At 49.6% G+C, this 13,728-nt stretch overlaps 15 non-coding genes and 1 pseudogene across 15 annotated transcripts; all 16 read left to right on the plus strand.

The window, feature by feature from the left end:
* Positions 1–482: 482 nt before the first annotated feature.
* On the plus strand, positions 483–647 carry LOC127142069 (U1 spliceosomal RNA). Its single transcript, XR_007812572.1, has one exon. It is a non-coding gene; the product is annotated as a U1 spliceosomal RNA (small nuclear RNA).
* A 364-nt stretch (positions 648–1,011) lies between these two features.
* On the plus strand, positions 1,012–1,123 carry LOC127142085 (U5 spliceosomal RNA). The gene has a single exon (XR_007812585.1). It is a non-coding gene; the product is annotated as a U5 spliceosomal RNA (small nuclear RNA).
* Positions 1,124–1,304: 181 nt separating this feature from the next.
* On the plus strand, positions 1,305–1,496 carry LOC127142080 (U2 spliceosomal RNA). The gene has a single exon (XR_007812582.1). It is a non-coding gene; the product is annotated as a U2 spliceosomal RNA (small nuclear RNA).
* A 5,477-nt stretch (positions 1,497–6,973) lies between these two features.
* LOC127142083 (uncharacterized) lies at positions 6,974–7,192 on the plus strand (annotated as a pseudogene).
* A 380-nt stretch (positions 7,193–7,572) lies between these two features.
* On the plus strand, positions 7,573–7,685 carry LOC127142099 (U5 spliceosomal RNA). The gene has a single exon (XR_007812599.1). It is a non-coding gene; the product is annotated as a U5 spliceosomal RNA (small nuclear RNA).
* A 181-nt stretch (positions 7,686–7,866) lies between these two features.
* On the plus strand, positions 7,867–8,057 carry LOC127142070 (U2 spliceosomal RNA). The gene has a single exon (XR_007812573.1). It is a non-coding gene; the product is annotated as a U2 spliceosomal RNA (small nuclear RNA).
* Positions 8,058–8,619: 562 nt separating this feature from the next.
* Positions 8,620–8,783, plus strand: LOC127142063 (U1 spliceosomal RNA). The gene has a single exon (XR_007812566.1). It is a non-coding gene; the product is annotated as a U1 spliceosomal RNA (small nuclear RNA).
* A 375-nt stretch (positions 8,784–9,158) lies between these two features.
* LOC127142095 (U5 spliceosomal RNA) lies at positions 9,159–9,270 on the plus strand. Its single transcript, XR_007812594.1, has one exon. It is a non-coding gene; the product is annotated as a U5 spliceosomal RNA (small nuclear RNA).
* A 182-nt stretch (positions 9,271–9,452) lies between these two features.
* On the plus strand, positions 9,453–9,645 carry LOC127142081 (U2 spliceosomal RNA). Its single transcript, XR_007812583.1, has one exon. It is a non-coding gene; the product is annotated as a U2 spliceosomal RNA (small nuclear RNA).
* Positions 9,646–10,207: 562 nt separating this feature from the next.
* On the plus strand, positions 10,208–10,371 carry LOC127142074 (U1 spliceosomal RNA). Its single transcript, XR_007812577.1, has one exon. It is a non-coding gene; the product is annotated as a U1 spliceosomal RNA (small nuclear RNA).
* A 375-nt stretch (positions 10,372–10,746) lies between these two features.
* LOC127142087 (U5 spliceosomal RNA) lies at positions 10,747–10,858 on the plus strand. The gene has a single exon (XR_007812587.1). It is a non-coding gene; the product is annotated as a U5 spliceosomal RNA (small nuclear RNA).
* A 181-nt stretch (positions 10,859–11,039) lies between these two features.
* LOC127142078 (U2 spliceosomal RNA) lies at positions 11,040–11,230 on the plus strand. Its single transcript, XR_007812580.1, has one exon. It is a non-coding gene; the product is annotated as a U2 spliceosomal RNA (small nuclear RNA).
* Positions 11,231–11,793: 563 nt separating this feature from the next.
* On the plus strand, positions 11,794–11,957 carry LOC127142086 (U1 spliceosomal RNA). The gene has a single exon (XR_007812586.1). It is a non-coding gene; the product is annotated as a U1 spliceosomal RNA (small nuclear RNA).
* Positions 11,958–12,330: 373 nt separating this feature from the next.
* Positions 12,331–12,442, plus strand: LOC127142088 (U5 spliceosomal RNA). Its single transcript, XR_007812588.1, has one exon. It is a non-coding gene; the product is annotated as a U5 spliceosomal RNA (small nuclear RNA).
* Positions 12,443–12,623: 181 nt separating this feature from the next.
* Positions 12,624–12,814, plus strand: LOC127142071 (U2 spliceosomal RNA). Its single transcript, XR_007812574.1, has one exon. It is a non-coding gene; the product is annotated as a U2 spliceosomal RNA (small nuclear RNA).
* A 564-nt stretch (positions 12,815–13,378) lies between these two features.
* Positions 13,379–13,542, plus strand: LOC127142098 (U1 spliceosomal RNA). The gene has a single exon (XR_007812598.1). It is a non-coding gene; the product is annotated as a U1 spliceosomal RNA (small nuclear RNA).
* The last annotated feature ends 186 nt before the right edge of the window (positions 13,543–13,728 follow it).

The raw sequence follows: 13,728 nt of genomic DNA on the forward strand, positions 1-13,728 counted from the left end.
TCCTTTATCGATAGGGTACAAGTTGCTCAAAGCCCTGATGCGGTTACTGAGTCGTACGCTTAGTGGTGCACTCTTGATTTTTCCCTTCCGGAGGTTGATCAGGGTGTACCGCTCTCTTTTGCAGCTGGAAAAGAAGGTAAAGTAAGCAGTTCCCTCTAGAAGGGGATAACGTGTCCAACAGACCTTTAGAGACGGGAGCATACACGGCTTATGCATTACTGTTTTTTGAAAAAAAACAGGCACATTCCAGTTTGTCTGGGCCGAGCTCCGACCGGTGAGAAAAGTCAATAAAACCAGCAAAGTTTGTGCACCGCGCAACTTTGTCAAACTGCAGTATAGTGCTTGCAACGCCTCGGCGACAAGCCTCAGATGAGGGTCAGCTAATGCTGATGTCGCCGAACTCTGGCATTGTGCAGTGTGGCCACCATCAGCCAGGGTGCTGTGTCTGGAACCGACCCCACCGTCTCTGACAACTCCAACTCATACTTACCTGGCAGGGGAGATACCATGATCAAGAAGGTGGTTCACCCAGGGCGAGGCTCAGCCATTGCACTCCGGTTGCGCTGACCCCTGCGAATTCCCCCAAATGTGGGAGTCTCGACTGCATAATTTCTGGTAGTGGGGGACTGCGTTCGCGCTCTCCCTGACCGCTACGTCAAAGGAAAACAAGGTGTCCCGGGTAGCTTCTTTTACTCGTAAGCGTGAAAGCGTGCTGCCAACTATGCCAGTTTTACGACTGCAGAGTCGGTGCTGTTGTCGGGCCGTGACGATTGTGGGCGTTTCTGTATGTTACAAGCACACATGCCCCCGCCCCGCCCCCCAAAGGCGGGGCTTTCCGCCTAAGCCTAACCCTCCGCAAACCCCATTGGATAGCGCATGTGACAGTACGGGCAGGGTAGCTGACGGGTGCGATCTGGGATTTGGAACGCGGCAGGCGCAAAGAGAGGCCTACCGTGACGGTGGTGGCTGGGACGACTGGGGTTCTCGCTGCCCTCAAGGCGAAGGCCGTACTGACTCTGGTTTCTCTTCATAACGCACAAGTCTTTCGCCTTTTACTAAAGACTTCCGTGGAGAGGAACGCCAACGAGTTTAAGCTATTTTTGGTAGGTTTGGCCGTAAGGCTGAGCCCTTTGAGTGTGTGAAAAGTCAAACGGCTGTCTCCGCTAAGAACCAGGGGTGCAAAGTGGGGAGACTGGGTGGGGGTGCTAAGCAGCAGCCATTGTTAGGCTGGCTTGAAAACAGGGCACCGTGACAAGAGAGGATCGTGCCAAGAGCTTGGACGGAACACGAAACGCTTTGGACTCATCGCTTCTCGGCCTTTTTGGCTAAGATCAAGTGTAGTATCTGTTCTTATCAGTTTAATATCTGATACGTCCCCTACCCGGGGACCATATATTAAATTGATTTTTGGATCAGGGAGCCGGAACGGGGGCTTGCTCCTTCCACTCCACGCATCGACCCGGTATTGCATTACCTCCAGGTACGGTGCACGTTCTCTGGAAACGCTTCTCGGTCTTTTGCTAAGACTGCGATCGCCTCCTGTTGGTGGTTAAAATACTTGTCTGTCGTGGCATCGGTTTTATCAGTGCTTGGGAGGATATTTCTAAATGTTCCTTGTTTAAAGCATTTCAATTTTCCAGTAATTGAAAATCTTTAACAAATAGGAATTCATTGGCTGAGAGAGCTATTTTACCTGTTCTCTGCAGGTTGTAACATCTTGACCAGGCCGATCAGGTAAGTACTCTTTGTCTCTTGTGTTATTTATTGTTTTTCATTATTCTTACTTGTCGGATTGATCTTTTACTGTTTTATTGTTTTCAGCACTTTTTTAGCTTGTGGTGCCTCCATCATGTCGGCCACCCATGCCGGCATGCGGAGGCACCACAGCGTTCGTTTAAATTTTGTGGAGAGAGAGGGTAAACTCCTGGGATGTCCAGACTGGACTTCTCCAGGAAGCTAGTCCAAAAAGCCTTGGGTTTCACACCAAATGATCTGAACTGTATACTGACCTTGCCTTTTGGTAAAGGCTTTGATGTGAGTTTCCGTTCAGCAGCTCTGCTAAGAGAGTTTTGGACACGTTTTGAAAATGTTAAACCCCAGTTTTCTGCCTTCAGTGTGGAGAAACTGACTGACAATGCCTTAAAAACGGTTATTGTCAGAATGTTCAATGAAACAGTGAATGCAGAGGACATTTGTTTGTGGCTGGGAAGATATTGCACATGTTAAAGGCCAGGCTACCAAAGTGGAGATGAGGATGGCATTTGGAACTGCGCTTGGAGGGTCCCCATTCACAATGGCAGGACCCCAGGGCTTCCAAGGCCTAAACATCTGCCATCCATGATAGTTCTGGGAGAAACAGGGGCCTACATCCATTACCAGGGTCAGCCCAAGCTCTGCCGCAAGTGTGGTGAGCACGGGCACTGGCCGAAGCTTGTCAGCAGACTGTCTGTGGGAAATGCAGAGAATTGGGCACACCTTTGAGGAGTGCACCAATGCAGAAAATGCAATCTATGTGGAGAATCAAACCACCTCTTCAGAGATTGCCCCAAATCTTTTGCCAACAAAGTAAAGGCAGCAAAAGCAAGTGGGCAAAATGGTGGACCAGGCCAGGCAGTTAGAGAGCTAATTGAAGAGGCTGGGCGGAAAAATTCAAATCTCCCGCCAAATCCTGTGATTGGAGGAGTGGAATCAGATGAGGCGGAGAAAGGGAGGGCCTGCAACAGCCCCATCAACAGAGAGTTCTGGAGAGGATGGGGCAATGCAGGTAGAGGGCGGAGCTAGTTCAGATAATGAGGAAGGCCAATTGCAGACTGATAGCGAGGATGCCTCCCCCCAACGCCCAGCAAACAAAGAGGCTGGCATCAGAATTGTCCTCTGAGTCTCCTGTATTCTCAGAGAAGAGGGGAAGAGTTGGGACTCTCTCAGACAGTTCATCTGTGGAGGAGCCCAGAGTCTTCCCCTCCGATTCACCAAATGAGGTCTCATTTTTAACAATAGCTCTGCAATCAACCCCTAAGGACTCAAAACTAAATGCAAGGTTGCAGCCTAGACCAACCCCCAGAGTCCATCCGGGGACTGGAGCTAAACCCCCTTACTCTTCACCTGTAAGAGTGAAGGAAGAGCTCCATTCACAGCAGATTATCTGACTGCCATTTTATCTCTGAAATTCCTTGTATAGTCCTTTTAAAATTTCATACCTGTTGTTTTTAACCATACTCATGACTCTCACCTTCTCAACCGTCAATGTGAGAAGTGTGAAGTCGCGAGTTAGAGCCCAGAGTATTTTATCCTATCTTGTTTCCTTTAAGTCAGATGTGTTTTTAATACAGGAATGTGGCATTCCGTTTTTAAAACACTACAGACAGTGGGAGGAGTTGTGGCCATATACATCAATATGGAGTGGATCAAATTACAACAAAAATGATGGAGTGGCCATTTTAATCAAAAATCCTAAGGTTCTGGTGAAGGGCAGCACTGTGGTGAGAAATGGTCGGGCACTTTTAGCACACTTGACTTTTAGGAGAAGGGATTTTAATCTCTTAAATATTTATGGCTTTAATGACAGGAATGACAGGTATGACCTTTTAGAAGAACTGCAGTTCCACATGCTAGGTAGGGAACCTTTAGTTGTAGGGGGTGATTTTAATTGTATTTTAAGCAGGAAAGACAGGAAAAGAGGAGGGCAAGATTTTAAAGTTGATAAAGCATCACTTTTACTACAGGGCATATGCAGGGATTTTAAAATTCAGGACTGTTTTAAAACCATGCATCCTAGAGAGGAGGGCTTCACCTGGTTCAGTGGTGATGGCACCAGAGCCTCTCGCATAGACTATATTTTTACACGGGACTGCCCACCAACCGATGCTAGATTGACCCCTGTTTTCTTTTCCGATCACCTGATGCTTTCCTGCACCCTTTCGCTCTCTTCGGGTGTGACATCAGGAAGTGGTCTGTGGAAACTCAACTGCTCCCTTTTAGAAGACCAGGTTTTAGTCAACCAATACAGGGAGCAGTACAGAGAGTGGCAGACCCTTCAAGACTTTTACGACACATGCGCACACTGGTGGGAAATGGTGAAGGAAAAGACCCAGACTTTTTTTAGACAGGCAGGGAAGAGAAAAAAGAGTAGGGAAAATAGACGCATGATGGGACTGCAGAAACGACTACAACGCTATTTTAAACTACAACAATGCGGAATGGATTTTAGTGAGGAAATAAAACAAGTCAAAACAGAGATGTCGGTTTTAGCAGAAACCAAAAGTAAAGGTGTCATTTTAAGAAGCAGGGAACAAGAAATTGAAGAGGGGGAAAAGTGCACAAGGTATTTTTTTAAGAAAATCATAAATAAAAGGGGAACGGTTTGTAAACTAACAAAAGAAAATGGGTGCACAGTAGAAACAATAGAAGAAATTAAACAAGTTGTTGAAAACTACTATGAAAAATTGTACCAAAGGAAACCTATTGAAAAAGACACCATGACAGAAGTTTTAAACCTCATTACCGGGACAGTAGAAAGCAGCGTGCTTTTAACCCAAGATTTTACGATTTTAGAGTTAAATAAATGCATCACAGGTTTTAAGAAGGGGAAGTCCCCAGGACAAGATGGACTTCCCCTGGAATTTTATTTGACATTTTGGGACATTTTAGCACCTGATTTGCTTGCTGTTTTTATGGGTTTTGAACGACTAGACCGACTTCCTGACAGTTTTAGAATAGGGATAGTGACTCTCCTTCACAAGGCCAAAGATAAGACTGATTTGAAGAACTGGAGACCTATCACTCTTTTAAACTTTGACTGCAAACTTTTAGCCTCACGTATGTCTGGATTTTTAGAAGAGGTGATTCACCCAGATCAAGCCTGCGCCATTCCGGGGAGGAAGATCACCGACAGCCTCGTACTGATCCGAGACACCATCTGTTACGCGAGAGACAGAAACATCAGGCTAATAGTACTAAATTTAGATTTTGAAAAAGCCTTCGATCGGGTCTCGCACCAGTACCTCTTTCGGGTACTGCAAAAAATGGGATTTCCAGAAAGGTTTATAGCTTGGGTGGGATTGCTGTACCGGAGCATCACCAGCAGATTTGTTATTAACGGGCACCTGACAAAAGCAGTGGATATTAACTGCGGTGTTCGTCAGGGCTGTCCGTTATCTGCCCTCCTCTATGTCATCTGTATAGAACCTCTGGCGCAGATCTTGAGAAGGGACCAACGAATCAATGGGATCGGAATCCCAGGGAGCGGGGGACTTCAGACTAAATGCGTTTTATACATGGACGACGTGAACGTTTTATGCACCGACCTTTTATCTGTCAACAGGACGCTGGACTTGACTGACTGGTTTGGATGGGCCTCTGGGTCAAAACTCAACAGAGGCAAGACCCAAGCCCAACTTTATGGGCCATGGACGGCGACTGAAATGACAGGACTCCCCCTGACTGTGACACAGACTGACCAGAGAATACTGGGGGTCAAATTTGACAAGGAGGGGGGAGGGAAAACAAATTGGCCAGACGTGGTAGGAAAAGTAAGGCAAAGACTAGGATACTGGGGACTTAGAGGACTGACCATTGAAGGGAAGGTTTTAATCATCAAAGCAGTGATTTTACCCTTGCTTTTACTGATCAGTTCCGTTTTTATCCCTCCTAGGAGAGTGCTTTTAGATCTTGACCGAGCCATCTTTTACTTTTTGTGGGGCTCCAAGTGGGAAAGACTGAGGAGAGACGTGATGAGGAGGCCAAAAGAAAAAGGGGGAAAAGGAGTACCTGACCTACACTTGTTTTTAGGAAGCCGATACGTCGCGCTATACGTGAAATATGCTACAGACCCATCCAGAAACCCTAAGACCACAGCAATGACACGATTCTGGATGGGTTCTTATCTCAAAAGACTGAAGATTTTACCCACTGATCTTAAAGTACCTGTGTCCTTTAACCTGCCACCAGCCTATGCTTTTATTCAGAAGTTTTTAAAGCATTTTAACCTGGAGCAGGAGGAGCTGCAAGTTTTAGCCAATCACCGTGTGTTGATTTCTGTTGTGCAGGAGCAGGAACCAGTGAGTCCAGTGCGCGGGCTTCCATTAGGCCAGCCCTCAACAGTTTGGCGCAACGTCAACCACCCCCGCTCTTCCAAACAGACTCCGGGACCTGTCATGGATGGTGGCTCACGAGATCCTCCCGGTCAGGTCCGTCATGCACTCCCGGGGCATGTCGGCGCTCTCAACCTCGACCTGGTTGTGGTGCGCCTGAGTCGGTGAGGCATCTGCTCTGGGAGTGCAGCGCTGCCGTAGACCAGTGGGCAATGGCCGGCTCCTTACAATTCCCGTACTTGCCAGCAAGGGAGGTCCTTACAGCACAGCTGGTGCTCTATGGGGTGAGCCAGGAAGCAATCAAAAAAGACGACTTTGCCAAGCAGTGGCTCACCCTGGCCGCCATCAAAGACGCCATGTGGACCTCCAGAAACTTGCTGGTAAGGAAGCACATGCAGATGCCCCCCGTGGCTGTGATCCGGATGGCCGCAGCGACGGTCCAAGTGGCCGAAGCTGCAGGCGGCAGGCCTAGGACACAGCCACAAAGAAGAATCGCCTCTGTGCCCATTCGGACGAAGGAGCCGGAGCTACACGGGAAAAGGTCAAAGCAGCGGCGGCCTGGCTCTCCTGGGAGAGGAAGGTGGGAAGGAGCGAGAGGGCGGGGATCTCCTATGAGCACCAGGACAGGATCCTGAGAGACTTACTGTTTGGAGGAGCGGAGTGAGTAACCCTGGGTAGGGACTCACCCTGCTCCTGCACAAGAGAACCTTTTAACAAATACACTCCCTTTTAAAATATTCCTTTACAACTTTGTTGTTTTTTTTTTTAATCTGTAAAACCTCTTAAAAGTACTGTTTTCATTGTCTTAACTATGATTTTACAGATTATCCACAATTGTTGACAAGTTGTATTTTGATGTAGGGTGTATTTTTTTTAATTATGCAAAAGTTTCTATGGAAAATGGAAATGAGTATCAATAAAGAGAAAAAAAAAAAAAAAAAAAAAAAAAATCTGTTCTTATCAGTTTAATATCTGATACGTCCCCTACCCGGGGACCATATATTAAATTGATTTTTGGATCAGGGAGCCGGAACGGGGGCTTGCTCCTTCCACTCCACGCATCGACCCGGTATTGCATTACCTCCAGGTACGGTGCACATTCTCTGGAAACGTGCAATGTAACTATAGAGTTTTGTGGGGGGTGTTTTTTCCAGGGGAGTCCCTTGCTTTTCTCACATTCCTTTATCGATAGGGTACAAGTTGCTCAAAGCCCTGATGCAGTTACTGAGTCGTACGCTTAGTAGTGCACTCTTGATTTTTCCCTTCCCCGGAGGTTGATCAGGGTGTACCGTCTCTCTTTTGCAGCTGGAAAAGAAGGTAAAGTAAGCAGTTCCCTCTATAGAAGGGGATAACGTGTCCAACAGACCTTTAGAGACGGGAGCATACACGGCTTATGCATTACTGTTTTTTGAAAAAAAACAGGCACATTCCAGTTTGTCTGGGCCGAGCTCCGACCGGTGAGAAAAGTCAATAAAACCAGCAAAGTTTGTGCACCGCGCAAACTAACGCACAAGTCTTTCGCCTTTTACTAAAGACTTCCGTGGAGAGGAACGCCAACGAGTTTAAGCTATTTTTGGTAGGTTTGGCCGTAAGGCTGAGCCCTTTGAGTGTGTGAAAAGTCAAACGGCTGTCTCCGCTAAGAACCAGGGGTGCAAAGTGGGGAGACTGGGTGGGGGTGCTAAGCAGCAGCCATTGTTAGGCTGGCTTGAAAACAGGGCACCGTGACAAGAGAGGATCGTGCCAAGAGCTTGGACGGAACACGAAACGCTTTGGACTCATCGCTTCTCGGCCTTTTGGCTAAGATCAAGTGTAGTATCTGTTCTTATCAGTTTAATATCTGATACGTCCCCTACCCGGGGACCATATATTAAATTGATTTTTGGATCAGGGAGCCGGAACGGGGGCTTGCTCCTTCCACTCCACGCATCGACCCGGTATTGCATTACCTCCAGGTACGGTGCACATTCTCTGGAAACGTGCAATGTAACTATAGAGTTTTGTGGGGGGTGTTTTTTCCAGGGGAGTCCCTTGCTTTTCTCACATTCCTTTATCGATAGGGTACAAGTTGCTCAAAGCCCTGATGCGGTTACTGAGTCGTACGCTTAGTGGTGCACTCTTGATTTTTCCCTTCCCCGGAGGTTGATCAGGGTGTACCGTCTCTCTTTTGCAGCTGGAAAAGAAGGTAAAGTAAGCAGTTCTCTCTATATAAGGGGATAACGTGTCCAACAGACCTTTAGAGACGGGAGCATACACGGCTTATGCATTACTGTTTTTTGAAAAAAAACAGGCACATTCCAGTTTGTCTGGGCCGAGCTCCGACCGGTGAGAAAAGTCAATAAAACCAGCAAAGTTTGTGCACCGCGCAACTTTGTCAAACTGCAGTATAGTGCTTGCAACGCCTCGGGGACAAGCCTCAGATGAGGGTCAGCTAATGCTGATGTCGCCGAACTCTGGCATTGTGCAGTGTGGCCACCATCAGCCAGGGTGCTGTGTCTGGAACCGACCCCACCGTCTCTGACAACTCCAACTCATACTTACCTGGCAGGGGAGATACCATGATCAAGAAGGTGGTTCACCCAGGGCGAGGCTCAGCCATTGCACTCCGGTTGCGCTGACCCCTGCGAATTCCCCAAATGTGGGAGTCTCGACTGCATAATTTCTGGTAGTGGGGGACTGCGTTCGCGCTCTCCCCTGACCGCTACGTCAAAGGAAAACAAGGTGTCCCGGGTAGCTTCTTTTACTCGTAAGCGTGAAAGCGTGCTGCCAACTATGCCAGTTTTACGACTGCAGAGTCGGTGCTGTTGTCGGGCCGTGACGATTGGTGGGCGTTTCTGTATGTTACAAGCACACATGCCCCAGCCCCCGCCCCCGCCCCCCAAAGGCGGGGCTTTCCGCCTAAGCCTAACCCTCCGCAAACCCCATTGGATAGCGCATGTGACAGTACGGGGCAGGGTAGCTGACGGGTGCGATCTGGGATTTGGAACGCGGCAGGCGCAAAGAGAGGCCTACCGTGACGGTGGTGGCTGGGACGACTGGGGTTCTCGGCTGCCCTCAAGGCGAAGGCCGTACTGACTCTGGTTTCTCTTCATAACGCACAAGTCTTTCGCCTTTTACTAAAGACTTCCGTGGAGAGGAACGCCAAGGAGTTTAAGCTATTTTTGGTAGGTTTGGCCGTAAGGCTGAGCCCTTTGAGTGTGTGAAAAGTCAAACGGCTGTCTCCGCTAAGAACCAGGGGTGCAAAGTGGGGAGACTGGGTGGGGGTGCTAAGCAGCAGCCATTGTTAGGCTGGCTTGAAAACAGGGCACCGTGACAAGAGAGGATCGTGCCAAGAGCTTGGACGGAACACGAAACGGCTTTGGACTCATCGCTTCTCGGCCTTTTGGCTAAGATCAAGTGTAGTATCTGTTCTTATCAGTTTAATATCTGATACGTCCCCTACCCGGGGACCATATATTAAAGTGATTTTTGGATCAGGGTAGCCGGAACGGGGAGCTTGCTCCTTCCACTCCACGCATCGACCCGGTATTGCATTACCTCCAGGTACGGTGCACGTTCTCTGGAAACGTGCAATGTAACTATAGAGTTTTGTGGGGGGTGTTTTTTCCAGGGGAGTCCCTTGCTTTTCTCACATTCCTTTATCGATAGGGTACAAGTTGCTCAAAGCCCTGATGCGGTTACTGAGTCGTACGCTTAGTGGTGCACTCTTGATTTTTCCCTTCCCCGGAGGTTGATCAGGGTGTACCGTCTCTCTTTTGCAGCTGGAAAAGAAGGTAAAGTAAGCAGTTCTCTCTATATAAGGGGATAACGTGTCCAACAGACCTTTAGAGACGGGAGCATACACGGCTTATGCATTACTGTTTTTTGAAAAAAAACAGGCACATTCCAGTTTGTCTGGGCCGAGCTCCGACCGGTGAGAAAAGTCAATAAAACCAGCAAAGTTTGTGCACCGCGCAACTTTGTCAAACTGCAGTATAGTGCTTGCAACGCCTCGGGGACAAGCCTCAGATGAGGGTCAGCTAATGCTGATGTCGCCGAACTCTGGCATTGTGCAGTGTGGCCACCATCAGCCAGGGTGCTGTGTCTGGAACCGACCCCACCGTCTCTGACAACTCCAACTCATACTTACCTGGCAGGGGAGATACCATGATCAAGAAGGTGGTTCACCCAGGGCGAGGCTCAGCCATTGCACTCCGGTTGCGCTGACCCCTGCGAATTCCCCAAATGTGGGAGTCTCGACTGCATAATTTCTGGTAGTGGGGGACTGCGTTCGCGCTCTCCCCTGACCGCTACGTCAAAGGAAAACAAGGTGTCCCGGGTAGCTTCTTTTACTCGTAAGCGTGAAAGCGTGCTGCCAACTATGCCAGTTTTACGACTGCAGAGTCGGTGCTGTTGTCGGGCCGTGACGATTGGTGGGCTTTTCTGTATGTTACAAGCACACATGCCCCAGCCCCCGCCCCCGCCCCCCAAAGGCGGGGCTTTCCGCCTAAGCCTAACCCTCCGCAAACCCCATTGGATAGCGCATGTGACAGTACGGGGCAGGGTAGCTGACGGGTGCGATCTGGGATTTGGAACGCGGCAGGCGCAAAGAGAGGCCTACCGTGACGGTGGTGGCTGGGACGACTGGGGTTCTCGGCTGCCCTCAAGGCGAAGGCCGTACTGACTCTGGTTTCTCTTCATAACGCACAAGTCTTTCGCCTTTTACTAAAGACTTCCGTGGAGAGGAACGCCAACGAGTTTAAGCTATTTTTGGTAGGTTTGGCCGTAAGGCTGAGCCCTTTGAGTGTGTGAAAAGTCAAACGGCTGTCTCCGCTAAGAACCAGGGGTGCAAAGTGGGGAGACTGGGTGGGGGTGCTAAGCAGCAGCCATTGTTAGGCTGGCTTGAAAACAGGGCACCGTGACAAGAGAGGATCGTGCCAAGAGCTTGGACGGAACACGAAACGCTTTGGACTCATCGCTTCTCGGCCTTTTGGCTAAGATCAAGTGTAGTATCTGTTCTTATCAGTTTAATATCTGATACGTCCCCTACCCGGGGACCATATATTAAATTGATTTTTGGATCAGGGAGCCGGAACGGGGGCTTGCTCCTTCCACTCCACGCATCGACCCGGTATTGCATTACCTCCAGGTACGGTGCACGTTCTCTGGAAACGTGCAATGTAACTATAGAGTTTTGTGGGGGGTGTTTTTTCCAGGGGAGTCCCTTGCTTTTCTCACATTCCTTTATCGATAGGGTACAAGTTGCTCAAAGCCCTGATGCGGTTACTGAGTCGTACGCTTAGTGGTGCACTCTTGATTTTTCCCTTCCCCGGAGGTTGATCAGGGTGTACCGTCTCTCTTTTGCAGCTGGAAAAGAAGGTAAAGTAAGCAGTTCTCTCTATATAAGGGGATAACGTGTCCAACAGACCTTTAGAGACGGGAGCATACACGGCTTATGCATTACTGTTTTTTGAAAAAAAAACAGGCACATTCCAGTTTGTCTGGGCCGAGCTCCGACCGGTGAGAAAAGTCAATAAAACCAGCAAAGTTTGTGCACCGCGCAACTTTGTCAAACTGCAGTATAGTGCTTGCAACGCCTCGGGGACAAGCCTCAGATGAGGGTCAGCTAATGCTGATGTCGCCGAACTCTGGCATTGTGCAGTGTGGCCACCATCAGCCAGGGTGCTGTGTCTGGAACCGACCCCACCGTCTCTGACAACTCCAACTCATACTTACCTGGCAGGGGAGATACCATGATCAAGAAGGTGGTTCACCCAGGGCGAGGCTCAGCCATTGCACTCCGGTTGCGCTGACCCCTGCGAATTCCCCAAATGTGGGAGTCTCGACTGCATAATTTCTGGTAGTGGGGGACTGCGTTCGCGCTCTCCCCTGACCGCTACGTCAAAGGAAAACAAGGTGTCCCGGGTAGCTTCTTTTACTCGTAAGCGTGAAAGCGTGCTGCCAACTATGCCAGTTTTACGACTGCAGAGTCGGTGCTGTTGTCGGGCCGTGACGATTGGTGGGCGTTTCTGTATGTTACAAGCACACATGCCCCAGCCCCGCCCCGCCCCCCAAAGGCGGGGCTTTCCGCCTAAGCCTAACCCTCCGCAAACCCCATTGGATAGCGCATGTGACAGTACGGGGCAGGGTAGCTGACGGGTGCGATCTGGGATTTGGAACGCGGCAGGCGCAAAGAGAGGCCTACCGTGACGGTGGTGGCTGGGACGACTGGGGTTCTCGGCTGCCCTCAAGGCGAAGGCCGTACTGACTCTGGTTTCTCTTCATAACGCACAAGTCTTTCGCCTTTTACTAAAGACTTCCGTGGAGAGGAACGCCAACGAGTTTAAGCTATTTTTGGTAGGTTTGGCCGTAAGGCTGAGCCCTTTGAGTGTGTGAAAAGTCAAACGGCTGTCTCCGCTAAGAACCAGGGGTGCAAAGTGGGGAGACTGGGTGGGGGTGCTAAGCAGCAGCCATTGTTAGGCTGGCTTGAAAACAGGGCACCGTGACAAGAGAGGATCGTGCCAAGAGCTTGGACGGAACACGAAACGCTTTGGACTCATCGCTTCTCGGCCTTTTGGCTAAGATCAAGTGTAGTATCTGTTCTTATCAGTTTAATATCTGATACGTCCCCTACCCGGGGACCATATATTAAATTGATTTTTGGATCAGGGAGCCGGAACGGGGGCTTGCTCCTTCCACTCCACGCATCGACCCGGTATTGCATTACCTCCAGGTACGGTGCACATTCTCTGGAAACGTGCAATGTAACTATAGAGTTTTGTGGGGGGTGTTTTTTCCAGGGGAGTCCCTTGCTTTTCTCACATTCCTTTATCGATAGGGTACAAGTTGCTCAAAGCCCTGATGCGGTTACTGAGTCGTACGCTTAGTGGTGCACTCTTGATTTTTCCCTTTCCCCGGAGGTTGATCAGGGTGTACCGTCTCTCTTTTGCAGCTGGAAAAGAAGGTAAAGTAAGCAGTTCTCTCTATATAAGGGGATAACGTGTCCAACAGACCTTTAGAGACGGGAAGCATACACGGCTTATGCATTACTGTTTTTTGAAAAAAAACAGGCACATTCCAGTTTGTCTGGGCCGAGCTCCGACCGGTGAGAAAAGTCAATAAAACCAGCAAAGTTTGTGCACCGCGCAACTTTGTCAAACTGCAGTATAGTGCTTGCAACGCCTCGGGGACAAGCCTCAGATGAGGGTCAGCTAATGCTGATGTCGCCGAACTCTGGCATTGTGCAGTGTGGCCACCATCAGCCAGGGTGCTGTGTCTGGAACCGACCCCACCGTCTCTGACAACTCCAACTCATACTTACCTGGCAGGGGAGATACCATGATCAAGAAGGTGGTTCACCCAGGGCGAGGCTCAGCCATTGCACTCCGGTTGCGCTGACCCCTGCGAATTCCCCAAATGTGGGAGTCTCGACTGCATAATTTCTGGTAGTGGGGGACTGCGTTCGCGCTCTCCCCTGACCGCTACGTCAAAGGAAAACAAGGTGTCCCGGGTAGCTTCTTTTACTCGTAAGCGTGAAAGCGTGCTGCCAACTATGCCAGTTTTACGACTGCAGAGTCGGTGCTGTTGTCGGGCCGTGACGATTGGTGGGCGTTTCTGTATGTTACAAGCACACATGCCCCCCGCCCCCGCCCCCCAAAGGCGG

This window comes from Lates calcarifer, unplaced genomic scaffold (assembly GCF_001640805.2).
Source record: "Lates calcarifer isolate ASB-BC8 unplaced genomic scaffold, TLL_Latcal_v3 _unitig_5932_quiver_2298, whole genome shotgun sequence".
Taxonomy (NCBI): Eukaryota; Metazoa; Chordata; class Actinopteri; family Centropomidae; genus Lates; species Lates calcarifer.